This window comes from Mixophyes fleayi, chromosome 4 (genome assembly GCF_038048845.1).
Source record: "Mixophyes fleayi isolate aMixFle1 chromosome 4, aMixFle1.hap1, whole genome shotgun sequence".
Lineage (NCBI taxonomy): Eukaryota > Metazoa > Chordata > Amphibia > Anura > Limnodynastidae > Mixophyes > Mixophyes fleayi.
Window position 1 is genome coordinate 20,573,849 of NC_134405.1, and position 7,405 is coordinate 20,581,253.

Sequence of the window (7,405 nt, forward strand, 5' to 3'; positions counted from 1 at the left end):
CTAGAGACTGACAATAGAGAAGAGTAGGAATTGGAGGACAGTTTTGGGGGAAAGTGGTTCGGAAAAAGTTTATGTTATTAGGCAGGGTAGGGGTATTAATTGGTGGGACACGGAAGGGAAGAGGGGGGGTGATCAGAAAGGGTTTAGGCAGACTGGGGACAGGCAAATATAAAAATTGAAAGAGGAATATGGATAAAAGCTAAAGCAGAATAATTTAAGGAAATGGTGGGAGTAAGGGTTCAAAGAGAGTGAAAAAGAAACTGGCAGCTGTGTATTTGTTTTATTACATTTATGTACATAAATAGAAAGAGGTATACAGTATCTTTTCTAAAACCCCTAAAAGTATGTTACCTCTCAGTTATATCTCTCTGTGAGGTAGAAATTAGCAAATTAGGGCAACATTTCATGTGAATTGAGTTTTGTGAATGAACAAACCATTTTACAGTTCCAGTGATACAATGTCTGCACTCTGTTTGTGAACACGCATTTCACAGAATTTATAGTCTATAAGTATAGAGAAGGGAGGAGGGCGGCCAGTTAATTCTGCCGTGTGATTGTGCAGGAAGTTTATAAACTTTACCTGTTGCTGAAACTGATTCATTTCCAAATAAAGAGGGTAAAAAACAGAGAGAGAGGGAGTGACAAACATTTAAGTTTTATTGGTGATTAGTCACTTATTTAGTGGAAATGTGTGAAATATATGTTTAAGTTCAAATTTACTGTTATTTCTCTATTATCAATAAGAAAGTGTATTAAAAAAGAAACAAACACATCTTAAAATAGAGAATTAATGCATTTTATATGAATAACTGAGATTTGGAAATTGATTGTTAAGAAATGAAAAATAATTTAAACTACCTGTACGTCAAGATTAAAATTTGAATCAAGAAAGATTAACATTTTAATCTCTTCCTAATAGTAGTTGGTAATCTTAAATTCAAATCCTCTCCCAGTTTTCAGCTACCAAATAACTATTTTTTCAGCAAACTAAGAGGCATACGCAGTGCCAGCATTCTGGGTTATAGCCCATTGGCCATGGACAGCTGGCCACACCCAAAGCAAAGATTTTTATTGGGCATAATTGTTTATTTTTCTCATAACACAAGCCGGTGATTAGGTCGGGGCAGCCCCACCCCTGACTCATATGTGAGTCATTCCCATCACATTCTGATCAGCTGCTGTCAGTTTGGGCGCGGTGCTTAGTGAAGCCACTTAGTGAAGAGTTCCCTGAGACTTACGGGACCTGATCACACTAAGAAGCGCACAGAGACCGCACCCGCATTGACGGGGCAAGAAGAAAGAAGAATCGCCCGGAGTCTGCAGCAAAGAGGAGAGGACCAGGAGACAGCAAATAGTTAAGTGCTTTTATTCTATATATCAGGGGGGAAAAGGCAGAGCGGAGGTGATACATTGGGGCTCGGGGGGGAGAATAATTGACTACAGGGGGGCAAGGGCATCACAGTACACTTAACCCAGGAGCCTACGGCCCTACATTGACTTAATCCGGACTTGGGCTCACCCCTTAAATAACATCTCATATCTTGCTGACGCGTTTCGTCTAACATAAGAATTTATGAAAGCATACTCTATAATAAAAGTCTGTATATAAGCACTCCGGGTGGTTCCTAATGAGAACATCCCTCCTCATTAATTAATAAACTGCTGTTGTCATTAATATTCATATTAATATATATATTAAATAAACCAAACATATAAGCCGACCCAGTGTGCTCTGCACCATAAAGGGTTACATTTAAAAAACTCACTCAATGTCAATGTGTCAGCCGCTTTTGGGAGAATTGTACCACATTTATATCCTGTCACAAACCTTGTCAGCTGTCTAGGGCTCGAAAGCCCAGAGTTATATTTGTTAAAAAGAAGTTGTTATATAAGACGCAAAACGTTATCATTCACAGTCATATGGTAGACTGGCGGCTGAACCGGGGTAAGGGATGCACAGGTGAGGTTGAATACTAAGTAGAATGTATTTAAGTACTTTTATGTTCAGCTTTTAACATATTCATTTCTTACTTATCATACTAACACATTTGTTCTACTATCTGCGAACCTCAGCTTACATATCCACCTGCTCTATATGCTAAAACTGTGTTCAATTTTTAGCTAATTTCTTACCTTTCATGTTAAACTATCTCTGGATTTGAACTCGCTTATCATTGTTCTCTATATCCTAAAATCTACTAATATATTATAACTGTTCAAAAATACATGCTAAAAAGCTGTCATACTCCACAATATCCAGACGTCAACTTGCATTTCCTCTTTCTCTATATTGTACAGTTAACTGTTAGTAATCTATACCTGTTCCAAGGTACGTGCTAAAAAGAAACAGAGCTGGAAAAACTTTTTTTTTATTTATATATAAAAGTTAAAAGAGTACAAATTAAATTATTGTTATTGTCATTTTTTACTTATAAGGCACGGCAAGGCTTACGCAGCACCATGCATAGGAGGTTGTGGCAAGCAACAACATTACATACAGTAAGTACATAGAGATAAAAACAATGCATATGGCTGAACAGAATAATGGGTGGATGCAAGTAACAGAAAATGGCGTACGACAAGCAAGAACAATTCAGCAAAAGTCAAAACAGATATAAAGAGTGGGCAGACATGAGACAAAATGTCATAAGACACAGAGTACACTCATGAGTCACAATGCAGACGTAATCGGTTATGTCAGGGGACAATGAAAGCCAAAAGAAGTGAATGCGAATTTTATTATGGTGCAGAAGTCTGCAAGATACTGAAGATACATACATGATGTAGAGAGGCCTAGATGGGGCCGTGAATGTGCAGGGGCCTAGGTGATAGGAAAGAAGTCTATTTGTGCAACATCCAAAGTGTAGAAGTGACGATGGTGACCAGGGAGGTACGGCTGTGGCAATGTAATTAGTAATGCATTACGTGTTAAAACAACAGCAGTGCATCATTCTGGCAAAGCAATGTTATGGTAGAGCAATACAAATGTAGTACATTAATAGTAGACTGTGATGCAGGGAAATATGATAAAACTAAGATTTAATTCCCAAGTAACAAAGTCCAGGACAGTGAATTGCAACTGCAGCAGTCATGCTTCTTAATGCCATCAGATGGATTCACCTGGTTAGTTTTACTCTGTCATTTAACTGTGCATTTCCAGTTTTGTGAGAGACACCATATAGTGTAGGAAATCCCAAAACATCCTGCCAATGAGATCTTCATATAGTTTTACTAGCTTTATTTAAATTCATATAATTTATATAGTTTTGATAGCTTTATATAAATTCCATAATAAATATTAAGTCTCAATATCCCAATATTAATTTTCACAAAACCAAAATACTAATATCATCTTAGTTTTTATATATAATTGTTAGCATCTACTTGTTTATGATAATTAGATGATATAATTTCTATTTCCCTGGATCATGAGGGGAATTTCAAATTCAAGTTCCAAATTCAGAGACATATAACAAATAATTAGAAGCTCATCAATATTGTCTGCAACAGAGATCCTGGTTTGCCCTGATTGGGCTCCCCACATTTTCTCCGCACTCCCTCTTGAACTGACCCATGCATAGGTTGGCAAAACTTGGGGTAAAAGAAGTGCCCATGGCCGTACCAAGTGTCTGTGATAAAATTCTGAAAAAAAACCCAAAAAGTAATAATGTGTTAAAATAAAAATAATTAGAACTTAAAATAAACTCACATTGCCTATCTGAGATCCCACCAGCTGTACAAAGCAAGCTAACAACTGCTGCTACTCCTGCCGCTTGTGGATTATGAGTGTATAATGCATTCACATTAAAAAAACATCTAAAAAATTTAAGCTTCTTTCCACTCAATTGCCTGAACCATTTTTAATTTGTGCATAGGATCCCTGTTGTGTAATCTTAAAGAGACAACGTGAGGTTGTAAAAAGTGATCAACAAAACAAGGAAGATTGTGAGAGAACCTGTACCGTAAAATAATAGGAAGATCGGGTTGGTTATAAAAGTCTATGTTCATAATATCGACAGTCATAATGTCTACACTGTTATAATGTCGACATGAGAAATCCCCATGTTATATATATGACTGGTAAGAGTTAAATTACGCCGAGAGCTCTTAGGAGCTAGTATTGTGTTGGATATGAGGGTTTCTTATTTTGCCAAGGCAAGGATCCCTGCATTTATTACAGATGAAGAGCCAAGATCCTGGTGAGCAATAAAGAGGCAAATGAGGGTAATGTAGGGATGTTTTTAAGTAAAATGAAATAATTTTTACACTTGTGTCTGTGTTTTATTTACGTTGTTCCTTGGTGCACTACAGGTCCCAGTGAGCCCTGAGTGCCAGGGCATGCTGGCACTTGTGATCCCCTAAGTGCTAGCATGCCCTGGCAGCTATGGATATTGTGGTGCTTGTAGTACTACAAGTGTTAGCATGCCCAAACACTTAATGGCAGCATGGGCATGCTGGGATCTGTAGTGCACCAGGGTTCTACATTACATGTAATCATTAATAATAAAAAGCTGGAACTGAGTACTAAGATATAGAAAAACTGGAGATCTATTTCCACTGAAATTACAGTTTACCTCCAAAGAGCCTGTAAAGAGATATGGGGGAGACCTGTATTTGCTCCATCAGGTGCAAGTTTCACCAATCACTCCTTCTGTCAGCACTTTGCCTTACTCAGAGCTCTTCTGTTACACTGATGGTTCCCACACCTCTATCTGTCCTCACTGACACTTTACTCTGTCTCCTTTTTACCTCTCTCTGTCTTTCTGTAGCTTTACTTTCCTGTCACATTCTCTCTGTCAGGTCTTCTTTCCTGTTACATATATCTGTCAGCTCTCCATTCCTGTCAGACTGTCTCTGTCAGCTCTCCTTTCCTGTTTCATTCTCTCTGTCAGCTCTCCTTTCCTGTCACATTCTCCCTGTCAGCTCTCCTTTCCTGTCACATTCTCTCTGTCAGCTCTCCTTTCCTGTCACATTCTCCCTGTCAGCTCTCCTTTCCTGTCACATTCTCCCTGTCAGCTCTCCTTTCCTGTTACACTCTCTCTGTCAGGTCTTCTTTCCTGTAACATATATCTGTCAGCTCTCCATTCCTGTCACACTGTCTCTGTCAGCTCTCCATTCCTGTCACACTCTCTCTGTCAGCTCTCCTTTCCTGTCACATTCTCTCTGTCAGCTCTCCTTTCCTGTTTCATTCTCTCTGTCAGCTCTCCTTTCCTGTCACATTCTCCCTGTCAGCTCTCCTTTCCTGTCACATTCTCCCTGTCAGCTCTCCTTTCCTGTCACATTCTCCCTGTCAGCTCTCCTTTCCTGTTACACTCTCTCTGTCAGGTCTTCTTTCCTGTAACATATATCTGTCAGCTCTCCATTCCTGTCACACTGTCTCTGTCAGCTCTCCATTCCTGTCACACTCTCTCTGTCAGCTCTCCTTTCCTGTCACATTCTCCCTGTCAGCTCTCCTTTCCTGTTTCATTCTCTCTGTCAGCTCTCCTTTCCTGTCACATTCTCCCTGTCAGCTCTCCTTTCCTGTCACATTCTCCCTGTCAACTCTCCTTTCCTGTTTCATTCTCTCTGTCAGCTCTTCTTTCCTGTCACACTCTCTCTGTCAGCTCTCCTTTCCTGTCACATTCTCCCTGTCAGCTCTCCTTTCCTGTCACACTGTCTCTGTCAGCTCTCCATTCCTGTCACACTCTCTCTGTCAGCTCTCCTTTCCTGTCACATTCTCCCTGTCAGCTCTCCTTTCCTGTTTCATTCTCTCTGTCAGCTCTCCTTTCCTGTCACATTCTCCCTGTCAGCTCTCCTTTCCTGTCACATTCTCCCTGTCAACTCTCCTTTCCTGTTTCATTCTCTCTGTCAGCTCTCCTTTCCTGTCACACTCTCTCTGTCAGCTCTCCTTTCCTGTCACATTCTCCCTGTCAGCTCTCCTTTCCTGTTTCATTCTCTCTGTCAGCTCTCCTTTCCTGTCACATTCTCCCTGTCAGCTCTCCTTTCCTGTCACATTCTCCCTGTCAACTCTCCTTTCCTGTTTCATTCTCTCTGTCAGGTCTTCTTTCCTGTCACACTCTCTTTGTCAGCTCTCCTTTCCTGTCACATTCTCCCTGTCAGCTCTCCTTTCCTGTCACACTGTCTCTGTCAGCTCTCCATTCCTGTCACACTCTCTCTGTCAGCTCTCCTTTCCTGTCACATTCTCCCTGTCAGCTCTCCTTTCCTGTTTCATTCTCTCTGTCAGCTCTCCTTTCCTGTCACATTCTCCCTGTCAGCTCTCCTTTCCTGTCACATTCTCCCTGTCAACTCTCCTTTCCTGTTTCATTCTCTCTGTCAGCTCTCCTTTCCTGTCACACTCTCTCTGTCAGCTCTCCTTTCCTGTCACATTCTCCCTGTCAGCTCTCCTTTCCTGTTTCATTCTCTCTGTCAGCTCTCCTTTCCTGTCACATTCTCCCTGTCAGCTCTCCTTTCCTGTCACATTCTCCCTGTCAACTCTCCTTTCCTGTTTCATTCTCTCTGTCAGCTCTTCTTTCCTGTCACACTCTCTTTGTCAGCTCTCCTTTCCTGTCTCACATTCTCTGTACCATTATCTTCCTATTACACGTCTTCTTCTCACCAACTGTCACTATCCCTACCTGATGTTACCACGGCAACTCATGCAAAACCCATACTTCAAACTAACAGAACTTTATAAAACAACAAAACGGGCAATTGTAACATCAACCTTTCCTGACTGTATTACTATTTCATAAGCTCATCACCATTGCTGATACATTTATAAACATAGTTAAATTGTGGTCGAAATATTTCACAATGTCTTGTCCCTACATACCCAAAGCTTATTTGAAAGGCACTAAAGTTGTCAGGAGCCATCCTTCAGCCCTTTATATGTATATCTGATATATTATGTGTGGTACATTATTTGACAGCACGGTGGCCTAGTGGTTAGCACTTCTGCCTCACAGCACTGGGGTCAATTCCCAACCATGGCCTTATCTGTGTGGAGTTTATATGTTCTCCCTGTGTTTGCGTGGGTTTCCTCCGGGTGCTCCGGTTTCCTCCCACACTCCAAAAACATACTAGTAGGTTAATTAGCTGCTATCAAAATTGACCCTAGTCTCTCTCTCTCTCTGTCTGTGTGTGTATGTTAGGGAATTTAGACTGTAAGCTCCAATGGGACAGGGACTGAAGTGAATGAGTTCTCTGTACAGCGCTGCAGAAACAGTGGTGCTATATAAATAGATAGTGATGATGATGTGGAGTTATGTGTGTGTGTGTGTGAGTGTTGCATGTCCATTGTGCTTTGATGTTCGTGATACGCTGTTCAGTATCAGTTTGTTTCCCACAACCTCTTTTACACCATTATCAGGTAACCAGTGGACATTTTTTTAGTGAAAGTCTACTTATAAAAAACATCTTGTTTACA

The 7,405-nt window shown here is 40.6% G+C and overlaps 1 long non-coding RNA gene across 2 annotated transcripts; it reads left to right on the top strand.

Annotated features, from left to right (window-relative positions):
* The first annotated feature begins 4,857 nt into the window (after positions 1-4,857).
* On the top strand, positions 4,858-5,517 carry LOC142151108 (uncharacterized). Of its 2 annotated transcripts, none has more exons than XR_012691145.1 (3): positions 4,858-5,047; positions 5,109-5,325; positions 5,418-5,517. It is a non-coding gene; the product is annotated as an uncharacterized LOC142151108 (long non-coding RNA). The 2 variants fall into 2 exon arrangements; XR_012691144.1 differs by having other exon boundaries at positions 5,140-5,325.
* Positions 5,518-7,405: the final 1,888 nt, after the last annotated feature.